This window comes from Syngnathoides biaculeatus, chromosome 1, assembly GCF_019802595.1.
Source record: "Syngnathoides biaculeatus isolate LvHL_M chromosome 1, ASM1980259v1, whole genome shotgun sequence".
NCBI lineage: Eukaryota > Metazoa > Chordata > Actinopteri > Syngnathiformes > Syngnathidae > Syngnathoides > Syngnathoides biaculeatus.
In genome coordinates, this window is record NC_084640.1 from 11665573 (window position 1) to 11684737 (window position 19165).

A 19165-nucleotide genomic window follows, 5' to 3' on the forward strand; every position below is an offset into this window, starting at 1 on the left:
ACATCCATTTAAGCCAGTGGCCGAATAACAGTGACTCATCCTCGCTTTGCTTGCTTTCCTCCCTCCAACCTACACTGATCGGGCTAAATCCAAGACTCATCAGTTGGATGCCCTGGATTCATCCCGCAGGATAAATTTATACAATGTGTTTAACAGATTAACTGGCTAGTGCCTCTGGATGCACGCACACACACACACACACACACACAATTTGTGTACATTTGGCAGTCGGCAAAAGGAGACAAACAAGGCCAAGAGAACAAACTGAACTCTGTGTCCCTTGGATGTCTGTGACATATTGTTTTGATTTTAATATTTGTGATTTAACAATGTATTCATACGGTATATGTTAAACTACACTTGGAGGCACTTGATCAGGTGTGCCCAGACTTTTTCACCCCAAGATCTAGTTTTCAAGCAGCCAGCCTCTCGCAAGCTTCGATTATTCACATACTCCGACAGTCATTGCATCTTAAAACAACAGCATTTCTTCTTTAACTTTCTCCATTAATATAGAAAGTAAACATAAGCAGCATGTCTCGCTCGTCTTTGCTCTACGTTGCCCAGACTGCGTTGCTAACTAAAGCAGCGCTGGTGGACGCTGTCATTATAAAACACATTGATGGGCTGCGTAAGTACTGTAACATTTGTAATTATGAGTGTACGTCTTTAAGAGTGGGGACAGGGGGTGGGAGTAAGGTAAACTTTTTGGGCTGGCCGTCCCTCGATTGACCAAGACTGCCGCGCAATCGACACATTGAGCACCCCTTCACTAGATGGGCAAAGGTATTGTGATACCTTGCCCTTTCACCTCAAAATACACTTTGAGCAGATATATGAAAGCTTTGACACTTCTGGGAAGATTTTTTTATATTCGTGTCTGGGCAAATTTTAGCCACAAGGACATTTCGAAGTGCAGCTGTCATTGATGCCGTCATCATTGAGGGGGGGCTTGAATCACAACCTCTCATTTGGGTCGTCGCAAAGGCTTTGAGGTGAAGACAAGGAACCTTAATATGAGTAATACCGGAATAGTAAAGGGCCTTTCCCAAGCAGTTTTTTTTTTTTTAAATATATATAAAAGAGCCATCCCCATCCAACAGTGTCGTTGATGGCAACGTGTCCCACATTACCGTTGAGTGACCTTGATAAAGCATCTTGTTGACCAATTGGGAGAGCTGTGAAGCACATTTAAAAGAAATGGTCGATTCTAAATGGGTATCAACGTTTGCAAGTGGCCGTTGGCAGCATGGGACAATGACTGGCCTTGAAGATGGACCGAAACTGAAAGGAATAAAGGAGCTTGACGGGAGGACAGAGCGGCAAACGTGGCCATGGTAATACATGCGTGTGTCTGTATTGTTGCCGGATGTGTGTGGGTGTGTGTGCGCGCGTTATGTGTGACTGTGTCGTGCCTGCTTCCATCTCCCAAATCTCAGTGTGCCTCTAATTCGTCGTGACCGCTTCATTGTTGCAGAGCAGATGAGTTGGGTGCAGCGCCATACTGATTGAATGGAGTCCTCCGGAGCCGTCTGTGGGTTTTCGACACTATTCCCCTGGCTGTCTCGCCTCATTCTCATCCCGGCGCGCTGCTCGGACCGAGACGCCCGTGCGACACATACGCACACACATTTACAGAGATAGCCCAGGGCAAAGCAAAAGGCCAAGAGAGAGGGGTTCTACTTTATTGCTCTGATCAAAACAGTCATCCATCCTTCTCTCCCTCCATCTATTCCAGCCTCCTTATTAAATCATTCCCCTCCTTTCTCGCCGGGATTTATCCACGGATATTAGGCTTGCCCCCCCCCCCCCCCTACTCGGTGTGAGGTGCACACCAGCTTACACGCAATCATACGCACAAGCGGCAACGGTGGACACATTTGCACAGTTTTCCTTCAAGATAAATGAGATGAAAGTGCAACCTTACGAGCTAGCGTGACCTTAACGTTCATGCTACATGGAAACGGTCAAATGAAACACACATTTTCATGTTGCCTTTGACTTACATAGGTCACCGAACGCCTGCATAGCATAACTCAGCATCAAGTTGGAAGAGGAGCAATGATGTATAGCTCCCCCCCGCCCCCACTCTGTGGAAATGGCTCAGAGAACTAGAATTAGGCTGTTGCAACTACTTGTCAGCGCTTCCTTGCAAAAAAAATGAAAAAAAAAAATCGACCGCCTCTATTGAAAATGTCTTGGGGAAAGTTAAGAATTAAAGCAAAAGGATAAAGCAGGGAGCAGTGAGGATGCTGAGGAGGCATAAAATAGCACTCCAAGTGGAGAGGAGAAGGGGGCGGGGGGGGTGAGTTCAGTCGTCGCGTTTGAGGAATTCAGTAATCCAATTACCGAGTTGGGAACATATAGTACTTAAGGGCGCAAGGCTGCACAGATGTTTAGGAGCACGCACAAAACGCTTCAAAGACAACCGTTTCATTGTGCAATTTTTAAATGCAAGCGTTGTCTATCCTCAAAAACAAAAGAACCAGCCGCATTTGTCAGATAGGACCAAATGGGGTCTGCTTCTACTTTCCTAAGAAGATAAAAGAGGGCAATTAACTGCGCAACACAAAGACATGTCACTAATCGAGTTGTATGGCAAGACATGTCTGACTTTTAATAATCCGTGGTGGGCAGCGCGATAGAGGTTGCGGAAGACCGCAAGGTGAGTTGGAAATCCGGGCAGTCGATGGGCTGATTTGTGGCTCGTGCCACCGCAATCAATATTAATTTAAAACAGCTGATAAAGTTTAAAAAAAAAAAAATGAGGAGCCAGGATAAAGCATTAGCTCGCCCTTGATTTGATGAGGGACTTCCTGGCTCGGAGAGGCCACGGGTACGAAATTATTTCAAAGGCCGAGGCACGACGGAGGCGCTCGGGGTCGTTCGCACGGAAATTGGAAAACGACACAGCGGTCCGACCCGTGCAGCGGACGTCATCATTTCAGGCCTCATCATCATTATCGACTGTTGCTAATTTCAGGTCTGTTACCTAAGCACGACTGCCAACCTGAGCAGATGCTCCATAGGCTAAATCGCAGCTGCTCGCTGGGATTATCATCCCGCACACACACACAAACGCGTCTTGACCGAAAACTGCTCTCAAATCACACACGTGCAGAATTAAGAGAGGCGTCCAGTGCGACCCGGGGTAGATCAGTATGTTGTGGACGCATCTGTCACACCTTTATAAATCACTCCCACGCAACTTCCATGAGACATCCGGAGATAGATATTGACTATGTGCGCGTGTCTGCGAGCATGGCCATCCGTAGGCGTAAAGAGGCTCAATAGAAAATGTCACCGATTGATTTGTTTAGCATTTGGCTCTGATTTGCAGAGTGCCAAACGTATGTAAGGCACACTACGTATAAGCACCTGCAGATTTAGGAGTCATTTGCTTTCAGCCATATGATGCAATCAAACCTCGTCGACTAATCCACGCTCGGTCATCACAATACTGCTGATTAGAACCTCGTTTTCTCCGTGCATCCACTAAACCCCAAAGTCCGGGCTCAAAATACACGGGCGAATTATCCAAGTGCGAGGCTTGCGTTGCAGTCCTGTATACAAAAGTAAGGATTGAGGGGGGGTGGGGGGGGGTCGACACTGACGCAACGCAATCCTTTACATTTCCAGCTGTGTTCATCCGGATGCGCAGCCCTGCAATTTGTATCAACCGCAGCGCGCCCGTATAGGAGGAGGAGGGATTTGAGGAAATGTAAGGGATTTGCAAGACGGAGTGATTGAGTGGAGCCGCAAAAACCAATACAGTAAATGTGGAAAAAGGTGAACTATCCAAGCATGATGTTATATCGAGGGAACATTTTCACTTTGATTGAATACGGGTGATTTAACAAGAAAAAACAACAACAACAACAAAATCACGGATTCTGGAACTGGGCGCCAAGTCTCGTTGGATAAAAAGGACTGCGAATGGGGTCATGGGAGATACCCCAGATGGCGCAGATGGGGGGGCCTCCCGGCCCCTCCCTCTCCGATAGGCCGCAACCACTGTGTCGTGACTTCCGACCCCCTGATGCAGCCATCAGCGCTGAAAAATTAAACTTTAATAGGAGCCATCATGGTATATTGATCGACATGCTAGAAGCATTTGATCAATCGGGTTAAAACATTTATATTTAGGAGAAAATATCTAATTGGCAGAAATGCGCAAATATTAAGAAATGGAAACATTTCAAATCTCAGGCCTTAATGGTTTTTGTCACAGTACCGCAACTTCTCATTCTTTTTTTTTTTTTTTGTACTCAGAAATACATATTATGTGATTGCGTTGTCACACTGGGGTTGTTTTAGTGGATGACCTTTTATAAAGATGACCATTTTTCTAGAAAATGTTGATGATGAAAAGTTCCCTCTCCAGCATTTGACTGAAAAGGTTGCAATTGTATTTAGAGCTTGCTTGGATTTTGATATCAAAACTACACACAACGCAAATGGCTTCAGCATGGATTGATTGGCAGATTGTATACTGATCTAATGTACTTAAACGTTCAATCTGGACTCAAAATCTGTCCAAAAAAAATGCAGTCGTACTAAAAGAAATCTGGCTTGCTTTTGTCCAGACTGTAATCAAACAGCATCATATCCAAATGTTTGGACATGCTGATAAATATTTTATTTGTAAAATTAACACCAGCAGGGTGTCATGCTGTCAAACCAGATTTAATCTCACCGCCGACGGTCCCCAGCCAGCAATTCTGAATCTCTTATCATGGCGTCTATATTGTCATTTTCTCCTGAAAACTTTGAAAGTCGATCTCCCCCCGCTGTGGCGTCCAACCCAGTTTAAACCCCCGCTGACCCTGATCATCGCCACCACCCGCAACCTCTTCGTGGTCGACCCCCGGCTCGTCCACTTTTCTATCCTCGTTGGGGACGCTGATCTGATTAAGGCATTATGGCCTGCTTCAAACAAACAAGTACACCAGAAGGTTGTACTCACTTTTATTTGTATGTTTTCATCAAGTAAAGTGCTCTCCAAATGAGTCTGCCGGATGAATAACATTTGAAAGTCGCCTGCTTATTGTAAAGCGTGAGAACCCTCACCCGGAAAACTGACCTCCCTGACATCAAGACTCCGGGGACTTGATGACGATAAGTCACTAATCCCGTGTGTTTAGGTTATGTGGCTTCAATCAGGTAACAGCGTGGGCGCGCAAGTGTGCGGTAGAGCCCGGCCGGCATCTGCCAGCGCTTGAGTCATGGCGCCTGAATATTTACATATTTGGGAAATATTTACAGGAAAACACAAGCAAGCATTAGACTGAGCACTTGTGTGTGGAAAAAAAAGCAGCAGGGAAGCAGAATTAAAAAAGAAATTTACAAAACAACAAACGGCTGATGCTGATTCTGTTATAGTTTGGATTGGGGACAGATTAGAGGAATATTAGGATGGGATTGACTGGCCAGGTTAAGCTATTTGATCGTCAACTAAATATGGCTTAGGAGCTGCAGACGGGCTGATGTCACACAGAATTAATCCAGCCATGATTTCGTTTTAGAAACTCTGGGCTAATCCACTCATGATTTCAACATACTGTCACACGAGTCGGGGCTCGGAAGATGCGTCTGGGGGTTTCGATTGATCACGGGCGGGAATCAAACGCTATCTGGCAACCAGGCAAAATATGAAATAGAAACATTTTACAGAACGTTGTCGTTTTTTGTTCTTTTTTTTTTTTCTACCATGACCTCATATCGTTGCTAAGATTATGGGGAGGCCCAGATCGAATTCGCTACGCAGCCAGGCCTTTCATTACATTTCGGTATTGTCGCAATCATTATATTTTGAAGCAATTAAATGCCAATTACTTTAATAATTGGAGAGGGATTACATACGTAACATTGGTGCGAGGGATTAACAGTACAGATTTGCTACTTTGCCAGAATGCTAAAACGCATTAATGGCTAGCCAAGCCATTATTTATTAAAAGCTTTCGGAGCTTTTCTTTGTTTGTGTGGTTTCACCCCTAAATATGCAATCTAGTGGAATAAATTGTAGGTTTCACAAATTCCTAACCAGAGGTTTGCACTAAATGGTATGACAACTACTATGTCTGAGGCTAAGAACCTTTCCCTGTGACTACATGAGATATAAAAAGTCTACACACCCCTATTCGAATGACAGGTCTTTGTCCTATTACAGAATGTGGCTTTTTCCCACCAATAATGTGGGCTATAATCTATACAATGCAATAGAAAAATAATAATATGTGTAGTATATGTGCATGTTGGCTGGAGGGGTGTGTGTGTGTGTTTACAGTGTTCGTGCGGGGAGGGGGCGGGGTTTGGAGGGCTGTGCAATGTATTTGTTTTTCTATATTCAATCACATCTGCGTCAAAGCCCCCTAGACCCCGCTTCAGAAAAATAAAACCCATACACACTGTCATAGACTCAGGCTCCAAAATCCCCTTAAAGCTTTTGATCCTGCATGAATGTGGAACAATCTACAGACACCCCCACCCCCTAAAAAAAAAAGGTGAGATTAAAACTTGGTCATATCAACACTGCCTCTGATTGGGGGAATTTCTTGCCTTAAATTAGTTTGACGGCATGCGAGGAGGCCGCGTGGTTGCTCATAGGCCCGCGCACGTGTTTGTGACAGCTGTCTTGCACAACTGCGGCGTTGCCGTCTTCAAACGCCAGCCGGCGAGAAAGCGTGCGCGGGGAACACGCCGGAAGATCATCATTTTCCCCCGCAGGGAGAATTCTCCCCGCATCCCACCGACTTCACCTCGTGCAAAGCGCCGCTGTAAGATGCGCGTACAGTGTGGCGCCGTCGAGATGATGAAAGTGAGCGAGGGGTGACCTAAAAATGTCACCGCAGGAAAAAAAGAGAAAGAGGCCAAAACTGGAATGAGAACAAGACATGAAAAGATTTAAGGCGGCAAAAAAAACAAAGATGATTCCATTTACGTTTTTTTCTTTGTGTGTGTGCAAATTATCTTCCTGGTGTGCACACGGGTAACATGTTCACGGAGAAAAAACGGGATTTTTTTTTTCACAGCCCCTGCCACACTTCTACATATAGAAGACTTTCACCACTTTTTCCTTCTGCTGACTTTGCATATAAATGAGAGGGAAGATTATCCAAAATGTCTGACGCTGAGGGCGCACGCCTTCCTGCGCATGGGATGGGGTGGCTCGTTGCGTTGCCGTGGCGACAGACAGCCAGAGAGAAAACACAGCAGGAGGCAGGGTGGAGTAGATTTGGAGTCAAAACATTCGATGCGTGCAGAAAAGCAGGTAGGGCGGGTGAAAGCTTTGGGGGAATTCTAAATTCACTGGCACGAGTGAGTGATGCAGCATACGTGGCCCCAACCTTATCTTCACCTTCCCACCACCCCTTCTCCTCCCATCATTCCCTGTATTCTTTCTCTTCCTCTCTCGGGCAGAGAGATGGCGCAGAAAGTGGCGTGTAATTACATCCTAATCTTGACTCGGTATCTGCTCTGCTACGGGCTGTGTTGTTACAGAGAGCTGTCAGGGACACACTGACGCGCACACACCCACAGTTCCGCAGCGATTTTGTCCACAATTCTACACATTTAATCTGGTTAAATAGCTGTGTACGCGAGCCAGACATCGCCGCTTGACTGATGGACCAAGACGTTCCCAGAGACAGATGGGCGACTGATTTTCGCTCCGGTATACACTTTATATATATGTGCTCGGTTATATAATCACACTTTTTAACAGAGACCAGGCAGTGTTATGATTTCATAAAGACTGATAAAAGTCTGGCTCTCATTGCGCATTAAAGCTGAACATCTTGAATGTGAGCTGGCTTTTTATCAACCTACTTTAGAAACCATCAAGCGCCGAGCCGCCTCTCTTCCGCGCCAAGTTCCAAGTCTCGGTGAGTGATGGAGATCTCGGAGCCAAACGGGGTCATACCGGAGGGCCGTACATCATCCACGTGCGAGAGCAAATGTAACCCGTCACTCAGGAACACATAAAGAGAGCAGTCGCGTCTCTGGGAACGCGCAGCTAAAGATAACCGACCCCCACCCAAGCGTGACAATGTATGGATCCATAGCCGAGGAGTTCTACATTATACATGCAAAGCTAATTTGCGGCGCGTACTTGTGCAGCGGACGGTCCCTCGCACAAACATGCACTTAAGTCACTTTCAAGTGCAAGGGAAGCCGTGAAAGTAGGCCAGGACTTTCCGGGCCCGGAGAGTGTAAACAAGTAATGATCAGTTTGGTTCCCATCCAACGTACCAACTCTGAATTAAACATAACATTTACGCAGGGCCCGAGCACAGACCCGAGGCTATGTTCAATCAATCTGGCTGTGATTTTAAATCAAAGGTTTGCTCAGGATATATAGTCCTGCTTTATATAGGCCTAGGTAATTTGATCTCGGGTGTGTGTGTGTGTGTGTGTGTGTGGGGGGGGGGGGTCGGGCTGTGAGATATCAACATCAAAGTGTGCCATTATTATTCTGACAGTCCACCGACGGGCCGTAAGGAAGGAGGTATTAATCAACAGCCTTGTAACATGAGAGTTTACCAGTGGGTTTTTTTGTTAACATTCTATTTTGATTCAGAAGTCATGTCAAACAGACTCTGTCAAACAGAATTGGAGAAATACATTGATTTGAAAGTAAACGTAGTTTTTTTTAAAGCAAGCTTTTAAGCAAGAGTCTCTGCTTGTTTCAGCAACTGCCGCTAACCCTGACCCCGAAACCCGAAACGCGACAGGAACAGCATGAAGTTTAATGAGAAGGAAAACTAACAATAGCGCAACAGTTTACATCTGACCAAGTGAGACCAAGCTCATTCAACCTAAGAAAAGAGGGAATCAAAATGTGTTATGTGGAACACATAAACAGATGATTAGAGCAGCACAAGTTAAGCTATGCAGCGCAAACATATTTCCTCCTGTAGCAGTAAAAGTCTGGAGGTCAATGTGAGGTCACCTGGAGCCGATCATTGATCTTTTGAGGAGGGTATATCCCGAGTTGACAGTGGCTCAATCCCTACACGATGCCGGTTCAACACCACCACCATGCCCAGGGCCTCGCCGTATTTTGCCCGGAATGGCAACGAGCCCGACTACTTTAGAGCGTGATGCATTTGCCGTTCGACCCGCAGACCTCTTGTGCTTGAGTCATTGTTCTTCTCGAAAAGTGACGCATACCTCATATGCTTTTATGCAATGTAAAAAGGGGTGAGAAAGTGCAGGTTTTAAAACTGCATTAAGTGAAAGACAAGAGTGAGTTTAAAAAAAAAAAAAAAAAAAAGTCTGTTTTCTACCAGGGTGGCTCCAGTGCAGCTCGGGTCAAAGTGTTGATTAAACACACCAGCAATAAACAGGAATGAGTCAGAACAGATGAGAGCCTTCCAAATATATCACATGGATGAGACTAGATCACAGCGTTCCCTGCAGTCGTAAAAATGTGTTTGGGGCCAAGCAACTGTTTAATCCCTGATTTCCAAGGGCAGCTAAGGTAGCCTGCACAAAGAAAGCAGGAAAAACCGGCACTGCGCTAATTATGATTATTGATCAAAGGTCATTTCATCAATTATGGGTAATTTGCAACGCAGCGAGGAGCAAGAATTGATTTCACGACATGCTGTCATTCAAGACAAACTAACTCTCTGAATTCTGTAGAAATTTAAGTTAAAAACAAAAAATAAATGCTGTTGCAAGAACTGCCTTACAGTACTGAGCTTCAAGAGTCTAATCCCAGTGACAATCAATGGGTATTTATCTATATGTGCTCTTCTCCAAATTACCTTCATGAGGATTGGAGGTGTATAAAAAAGATGGTGGATGCATTTAACGACAACTGAATACTTTAGTGGGTTTCCCCGGGCTGGTAAAAGTAGCGCAACAGTACTTTTACAGACAAACAAAGCGGATTAGTTAGCTGGGATAGGCTCCAGCACGACCGTACGCGACCCTTGTGAGGATTAGCAGCTTGGAAAATGGATATAATGTGAGATGTAACTACAGTTGAATGGCGACCAGTTCAGAGCGTACCCCGGCTCTCGCTCAATGGTAGCTCGGATCGTCTCCAGCACGCCAGTGAATCTAGTGAGGATAAGCGCTAAGGAATGCAAAAATTAATATTGACCACATCTGTTCTTATGATTACAAAAAAAAAATGTGGTCACACACAAAAGGCCGAGTCAGTTTTGACAATGCTAGTCTTGTGTTGTCCAATCGACCCTCAACAACATGAGATAGCGTCACTGCTGACGTGCCGAGGAGCATTCCGACAAGTGTTCCACGCGCTGAGGTCACGGAGCATCGGCCCGGGTCAGCCAAGGTCATTGTGAACTGTAAGTCTCTGTGTTGGGAAAAGGGAAATCTAGCCTTGCTGAACTCTTATTTGTTGTTTGGAAGTTTTTTTTTTTTTTTTTTTTTTTTTCCCCCCCCTCCTGTCTGCGCTTCCCTTGTCACAATAAGCTGTGAAATAGTCCACTGAAACAAACCAAGCGAAACTCATTAGGAATGGGCCTGAACAGGATTTTTGGGTCCAAATCATTTATTGATTGATTGTGTTGGGAAAGGCCGAAACGCAAGGGTGGAAAAGTGGCTCCTGGAGAAAATAGTTAACAGTTCAAATTTGCAACGGTTAGGGACAAAGTGCCAAAGTTTTAATCTTCCAATTGCTTATCTTGCGGGGGAGAGCTAAACACCTCACACTATGATTCTACAGCACTAAAACCAATCATTTTAAAATTAAACGCCTTTCAAATGAATTTATGTCAGAAATGCAAGCATGCTGACGTGTATCCCATCGCTACACAAACTACTTATTACTTTCCTATTACATTTTGTACTCAAACTCTTTTAGACCCTAACAAAAATAATCATTTTTATCTGGCTTTCCTTACAGTAAGTAGCTAATCTTTACCAGCTGATAGTTAGTCATTACAATGAGAAGGTTTCTGATTACGATGAGAACGTTTCACATCACAATGAGAACGTTTCTCATTACAATGAGAAACCAGTTCGTTTTTTTTAATGTCCTTTTAGGGGCTTCGCACGAATCAGCTGGGGTTCAGTGTTTATTATATCATGTGATGACTAGATATACGGTAGAGTGAGTCAGCAAGATGAAACCAATACAGCGGAAGACATTTTGTGGCACCTGCCACTCATGAAAGATAACCAGGACCATCTAACAGACTCCAAACTGGATTTGTTATTTCTCCCAAATCCCATTTATTGCTGCTCATGCAAGTATTTACAGACATTTGATAACAGCAAACAACAGACTTGAAATGATGTTCAGTGACAACACAAATGTATTCTTTATACATTAAGGAGAATACCAGACAGCCTTCGTGAATCCGCCTTTGTCACTATACCAGTTTCCATTCTTGCGAGAACACATTTACCGAGATCTTTTAGTTCTTCTTTGTGACGTTTTGAACTTGCAGAAGTCTTCTTTTCCTTTCGGCTTGTCGCGTTAGGGGCCGCCAGAGCGTGTCATCTTTTTCCATCTAAGCCTATCTCGTGCATCTTCCTCTCTAACACCCACTTTCCTCGTGTCCTCCCTCACAACATCCATCAACTTTTTCTTTGGTCTTCCCCTCGCTCTCTTGCCTGGCGGCTCCATCCTCAGCACCGTTCTACCAAAAAACTCACTCTCGCCTCTGAACATGTCCAAACCATCTAAGTCTGCTCTCTCTGGCCTTGTCTCCAAAACCTCCAACTTTGGCTGTCGCTCCAATGAGCTCATTTCTAATCCTATCCAACCTGCTCACTCCGAGCGAGAACCTCAACATCTTCATTTCTGCTGCCTCCAGGTGTGCTTCCTGTCCTTTCTTTAGTGCCACCATCTCTAATCCGTACATCATGGCCGGCCTCACCACTGTTTTATAAACTTTGCCCTTCATCCTAGCGGAGACGCTTCTGTCACATAGTACACCAGACACCTTCTGCCAACCGTTCCACCCTGCTTGGACCCCTTTCTTCACTTTCTTACCACGCTCTCAATTGCTTTGTAGTGTTGACCCCAAGTATTTGAAGTCGTCCACCCTCGCTATCTCTCCTCCCTGGAGCTTCACTCTTCCTCCTCCGCCCACACATTCATGCACATATTCCGTTTTCATTCCTCTCCTTTCCAGTGCGTGCCTCCATCTAATTGTTCGTTTAGAACTTGCAGAATATTTTTTTTTTGTGTGTGTAGGGTCAGACGTCACAGATGTTGAAGAAAAGTGTCTTGGATCACCACTCCTAGTTCATCCCAGATGTGTCCTTCAACACTGCACTCATGAGAAAAGATTCTATGGATTGTTCTCATGATGGAACAGAAAGGGCGGAAAAAAAGTCTTCCCAAAACGGTTTTCACTACTGCCCCAAATTTGGGAGCATAAAGTTGTCGAAAATATATTGCTCACATGAAATATTCACATTTGGTGAGAAATAAGATGGCAAGCACTTATCACCGAGGCGTGAAAGTCAATAAAAGCTGATATGAGCAATATGAGGTGAGTACTAGTGCACAAGTCGTTCAACAACAACCCCAGAATAGAATTTTGTGGGACTATAGTTTAACTTTGTCAAGGCCGAAAAAACACACGCACATATATGTATATACACACACGGGGTGGGGGGGGGAGTGAAAGGGCTTACAAACTGTCCAAACACACCCAATGCAAAGCAGACACTGACTCTTAATCCCGGCAACACGTTGAGATGAAAAACAGCGATAACAGCGTAGAGACAAATAAAAGATTAATCTAATAAGACTCACTCAGGCCACCGCATACAGAAGAACACTGCTGTATAAACAGACGTGGCTGTGGTTGTGTGTGTGTGTGGTTGTGTAGGCCTAACGGACAGAAAGGCTGTGCAACACTAAAGCTGCCCTCACCATCTGGCCTTGGCAAAATGAACACAGTGTTCCTCCAGTCTCTCCCGCTCTTTCTCTCGCTACCTCAATGTTTTGCTGGCGGATTTGATACTCATCTACCCGCAGAGATTAAGGGTTCCATATTTCAGTCGTACTCCCCGTGTTGTTTTTTTTTTTTTTTTTTTTTTTTGCTTTCTAAAAACCGAGTGTGCGTGTGCCAACATGTTGATGGGACAGTTGGGAGGGTTGGTTGCTAGGCAGAAACGCGGCGCTAGACAAACAATACGGAAAGGGGAGGTTGGGAGGTGGAAAATTGGTGTGAGGTGGAAATAAATCAGGGTGTGGCAAGAAATACAAATATACAGTATACTGGACAGGTCATTAGGTACATCGAATGTGCACCAATATCACAGATGTACTGTATGTATAACAGAAAGAATCGGACTCTAAATTAGTGGCCCGGGGCTTTTATAAGAGAGAATCAGGTGATCATTTCAAGAAGGCCTCTTTTTGAAAAAGAGAATTCTTGTTTTGAGTAAATGCTTTATTTATTATTTCACAACTCGCAAACAAGCACAAGGCCGTCTAGAGAAATTATATTCAAAGTAATAAGCAACAAAAGGAAAGCTTCTGGCACTTTTATAAAGCACATCAGGCAATGTTGTTTGTCAGGTTTTACATTACAACAATCTGCCATTGTCTAATTGAGTCATAAATCAGAACTCACTCATAACTTCCCTTGTGAAGAATAACAGGGTTGCCCTGATTTGACTTGAATTTAACTGACATTATGCAAAACATGGATACGTGTGGGAATAATTCAGACATCATTTTTAATAGCTGATGTCCAAATGTTTCTTACGTCGTCTCCTCGATGCAGACCTCTGGCGGGAGGTGCTAGCGTGTAAATAAATGAGGAGGTTGACACTAAAGAAACGAGATTTGGCCGAGGCTGTTATTTGAGAATGCACAGTCATAATCAATAGGTTTATTATCGTTACTGTAGTTTGCTTGGGTGTTTATTATGGGCTGGCGAGCATAGTCTGTAATAAGCATAAGGTGGGATATAGTGTAATGGATTTACACGTAAACAGCTTCGCCAGACACCTGCAGGGAGCCTCGTGGGTGTTAAAAAAAAAAAAAGGAAGTGCGTGTGTGAACATAATATGTTCTGTGCTTCTGGGAGTGAGGTTAGATTGACGTTTCACAGGTTTAGACACTTCCAGCGCTTTGGAATTAATGTTAAAAAAAAAAAAAAAAAAACTCTTTCTATAAGACTATTCATCCGAGAACATCAATTTACTGACTACTTTCAGGAAAACAAAACATGAAGTGCTTTAACGCAAAATCCAAGGCAGAAACGCTCAACAAAGACTAAAAGAGTAAGATCATCTGTCTATAGTTTTGAGGTCAGTTAAGAGGAAAAAAAATGCATAAACACAAAACCCTAAAATCATTCGACAAGGGTGTAAAACCCACAGCACTGTAAGAGGCTTTACCAGAAAAAGATCACACACCCCTGCAGCGGCCAAATCAGCTTTCGGTCAATTGCACTCAGTCCTGCGGATGATCCATCGTCACTTTCGTACAATTTTTATCATCAGGAAACGAGTTGTCAACCTAGACTCTATGAAAACCACACACAAGACCGCGCACATCTTGATCCAAATATTAGACTTCTGATTCGAGGTCTTCCTACGAAAGCCTTGGGAAGCGTTCACCCTTGGACTAAATAATTCAGGGAGGACAACGAGACTCACCCCCATCTCGGGTCTTAACCCCCTGCTGTGCCTTATCGCTCTCTCGCTCACAAACAGCACAGTATTCACTCTTTTCAGGAGACTGCGCCCATCCTAGTACACAAAACACGACTAAATATTCCATTATGTGGAGTTGCATGTTTTCCTGCGGCTCATTACTGAAAAGCATAACGATGACGGAAAACATGGATAAAGAGGGGGGAAAAACAATCAGATCTAAATCTCAAGTTGCTAACGAAACTTTTTTTTTTTTAGCAGGTGCGGATTTAATTTGAGCTCTCAGCAGCATCCTGTTTCAATTATCACATGTTTTGGTTTTACCAGCTGAAACATTAAAGACGCAGTGGGCATATCCGCTCAAATGTGTGTAGAGCGAGCTGAACAACACGTGCCGCTGCGTTTAATAAACGGTTAACTTTTTTCCTGAAGTGTCTTTGCTGTGTGGACCCGCACGCTGACACAAAACCAGATCAGGTGGACGACGTTGAGGGCGGGCGGCGGGATAGCGAGCTAGCGGGCTAACCCCCTGAGTACACGGTGATGGGTTGAGCCACGTCCCAAAATTACAGACGACTGATATTGAAATAATTCAGGACTAAATTGTCCTGTTTTTCCACAAATTTTCAGTATGGAATGAGTCGTCTTAGTCACCTATGGAAAGTGAAGGCGGGTGTATTTAAAATTGAACATACCAAATCACGTTGTCTCACTTGGAGGTCTCCACGTCTCTCACACTTACCGTGACACGCACGTGCACACTTGAACGCAACGTTTAACAGGCTGGCAGCGATATCTCAATGCACACCAGATGACCAACTGTTTGGTCGAGTTGCGGTTTTGAGAGCGCAACACGACTTCCAGACATGAACGTGACTCAATTTTTTCTGCAGTCACGAGTGTCCAGTGTATACACACACACACACACACACACACACACACACACACACACACACAAATCACACAAACACCACGAGAATGAAGGATAGGGTCAAGTCCGCACAAGCTAGTGTGAGTTTAAAAGATGGGGCGAAGCATTTTTTTTTTTTTTTTTTTTTTGGTAGCTTTGACTACTTCATGACAATTTGTGAGTAGTACTTGGGGGTCCACTAGAGACCCCATACCTCAGTGGTTAGAGCATTGGTTTGGTAAACAAGGAGTCGTGAGTTTGTATCTCACTGGGGCCTCCACTCCCCAAGAGGGGTTGCATCAGGAAGGTCATCCGGCGTAAAAACTGTGCCAAACAAATATGAGCGTTCATCTGAGATGTTATGCTGTGGCGACCCCTAACGGGACAAGCCGAAAGAAAATTACTTGGGGGGTCCACTGCATCTGGTTTCAAATCTCAGGCCCTCGTGTGTGGCATTTAGGTTTTCCTTGTGTTTGGGTTTCCTCCAGACAGTCCGGTTTCTCCCACATTTCATCAATGATTTTGAATCTTAAATGCGATGCAGGAAAAGTCAACATTGACTAATCAGTCCAAACTCTACTTCACTGGGTTTTCTAATAATTGACCCTCTCATATATAAGACAAAATATTAGACCAACTACTTTTCCAGACTCATTTTAACACAGCCCTTGCACTGGATTTCTGACTGTACATGAATCGCTAATAACGAGGCCTGTGAGAGTATCACTGATGTGAACCTCACATTTTACTGAGTGGACTTGACGGATGGAAGATGTTGTGGATGAGTCAGACCGACAGCAAAAACTACTCGAGGCCCTCAGCCATACTCGTCTGCTCAAAAACTCAGAGTTGAATTGAGGCTGATTGAACGCTCCGCCCACAGTCTCGGCTTTGTCCCTCTGAGCTCTGTCTAAATATTGAAGCGGATTGCAGCGAAAAGACTCGGCTATCCAGAGGATTCCACCCAATCTGCATATTCATACAATTAATTAGGATTCGTCTCTCTGCTCTATGATTTTTTTTTTTTAATCTTTCCTGCTTTATTTCTCGAGAGGCAGCTGTAAGACAATGGCGGGGCGGTGATCGGAATCAGTCATTAGTGGGGATGGGTGGCACACCCACGCACCTTTCTTCTGAGTTGACTGTCTGCATCAGATATGACGACGGCGATGAGGAGCGCTTTGCGGGCGCTCTGCCTTTGCAACTTTTTCTGTTGATACAAACTTCTGCAGCTTTGTCTCACTTTGTCTTTTGCCTCCATTGTCTGGTGCCAAAAAAGACTGAGAGCTGCCATTGTGCGGGAGGGCAGACTAAATAAATGACGCTCAGCAGTCTTCTCGCAAGGCTAACTCTTATAATTGCTCAGAGAAAAGAAGAGTTATTTGGGTGGAGAAGATGAGCTAAAAAAAAATATGTCTGGTATAACAATTAGAATCAGGTTTTGAAGACCGACTGTTGTTTTCGCTGCAAGAACTGCATCAACAACTGGTGCTGACTGAGCTAAACATTGGCCAAATTTCCTGCAGAGTCCCTTAAATTGGGCACACACACCCACACACATACAAGTCATTTAAATAATATTATTTTATGCCCCTCACAAAAGAATGCAGAGACACACTTGAAAGGATAAAAGGCCTGTATTTATCATAATGAGCAGTACAGCACATCTTTACCATTAGTTCATTTAGTGTAAGAATTCTTGAAACAACAACTTAACAACGATCTTATTCACTGTCAAATGTATATAAAAAAAAAAAAAACAAAGGTTTATTCAGAAAGTGATTGGGCAAGTCTCCACTAGGGTTATTGGTATGCATGTGCAATATATATCTAGCATACAAAGCATTTTATTGACATCAGTGGCGCAGTAAAGCAGTGTAATAAAACTGTCAAACTTGTAGGTTTTCTATAGTGGACGTAAAATGACACAGCATCATTCTGCGAGGTTTTTCCTAATGGTTTCGCCTTTTAATGCTGCAATAAAAGGGCTACCAAAACCAATTAGGACTTTGGATTATGTTTAGGAACAGTATCAACAGTATTAGTGTATCATTCTGTTAGTTGGTTCTTTTCCATGCGACAACATCCGAAAACGTCAGGCTAGCCACTCGTGTATTAAGTCGATTTTTTTTTTTTTAGGACCATTTGACTGTGTAATGTAGTTAAACAGCAAACCCACCTCCCAAGAAAAAAAATCAAAGCCTTTAAAATGACCATTAAAAACATATCAAGTTATACCTCTCTCAAGCAGATTAAACATACAGCACATTATCATTCTCATGAAGAGAAGATTTAGAAAATCACTGTCGAATTAATACTTCATCCTAAGCCTGTCAGTGGTTGTACAGTTGCGTCTGATTGGTCTGTAATCTAGTGAATTTTGTGTGGAAGAGGAGTGTTAAAAAAAACGTGCACAGAAACTGTGGAATAAAAGGGGGATCAAGCATGAGACAGATGACAGAAGTTGTCCATTAAGCCGGCAGAACAGCCCTGGCGTGAATATTGCATTTCCATGTTTACCACAATTACAGGCCCGCTCGCCGGTTCACCTCCTCCAACAGGCTAAAGCTAGCTGGGAAAACGACAATCCTTTGGGGGGGGGGAGTGAAGGCTCGACCCTGTCAATCTTACACACCTCCTTTCTGCGGTCTTGCCTCTAAATGGTGACTTTCGAGAGACATCAATCATTGAAATATATTGCTTTTGGGGAAAGTTACCGCGACGCTCTTTGAACCGCGAGGCATGGCGAGGAACTGGAGCTGATCAAATAAAAAGCACCAAAAAGTGATATTTTCGAGGGAGAAAAAAACAAGAGTAGACATGCTAGGCTGACTCCTACACAAACCTTGCATGCGGAGGAATGTCTGAGGCCATGTAATGGGCCTTTTTGTTGCCACAGTAAAGAAAGAAGGCTTTAGACAAATACACGCGAGATCCGACTTAATAAGCCCTGCCGAAGGAGCCTGTCGGGGTTAAAGGCCAGTCAGATGACAACTTTGAACCTTAGGCCAAAATACCCTCGCCCTCCTGCTGTTAATCTCATTTAATGATGTCCCCGTGGGTCAACATCCGTTATGCCAACTTCATTGTCCAAACATTTGTTGTATTTTTGCTGTGTTTTGACAGAACGTATGATTCACGTGGTTCCATCTTTCTACAGGAGCTTCTTTTCTCTTATGGGTTTGCATTTATGTATGCGTCTAGACTTTGAGAGCAGCTCCGTTATTCCATCAATACATCGGTTTATGTCTGCCCTTCTTCAACTTTGTCATCTTCTCGGATCAGGATAAAAATCAAGGGCACATGCGTGTTCCAACTTTAGATCAAAGTGTCTGAGATGCTGATGGTGTTAAATACGTACCACCATTTGAGATTAGCTCTCATTTCTTTAGCGATGCTCTCACGCAATTATCTCTTTAATTATCTTTGACCTTGCGTTCATGAATGTCTCCTTACTTTTATCTTTCTAACCTTCCTGCCACGGTTTCCGTCTGTACATCGCGTCATTTGTTCGTGGCATCACGTTCCTCTTTAAAGAGCCGCTGATGATGGACAAGCCGGCGCACGAAGCACCGTTAGTAACGACATCCAGGAAACACAGTTCATTATATGGGGACAGTTTGACCGCAGTTGCACAAGCAGTGAATAAACAAT

At 44.1% G+C, this 19165-nt stretch overlaps 1 protein-coding gene across 10 annotated transcripts in view; it reads right to left on the reverse strand.

The window, feature by feature from the left end:
- The window catches only part of sox4a (SRY-box transcription factor 4a), a 224487-nt gene that overhangs the window by 192371 nt on the left and 12951 nt on the right, over nt 1–19165 (reverse strand). For 2 of the 10 annotated variants that reach the window (XM_061816308.1, XM_061816318.1), the window contains exon 1: nt 7828–7919. The exons of the other annotated variants lie outside the window; for them this stretch is intronic. The gene's annotated coding sequence lies outside the window, so the exon portion shown is untranslated. Of the gene's footprint in view, nt 1–7827; nt 7920–19165 lie in introns of those variants that run through there. 10 annotated transcript variants of the gene reach the window in all.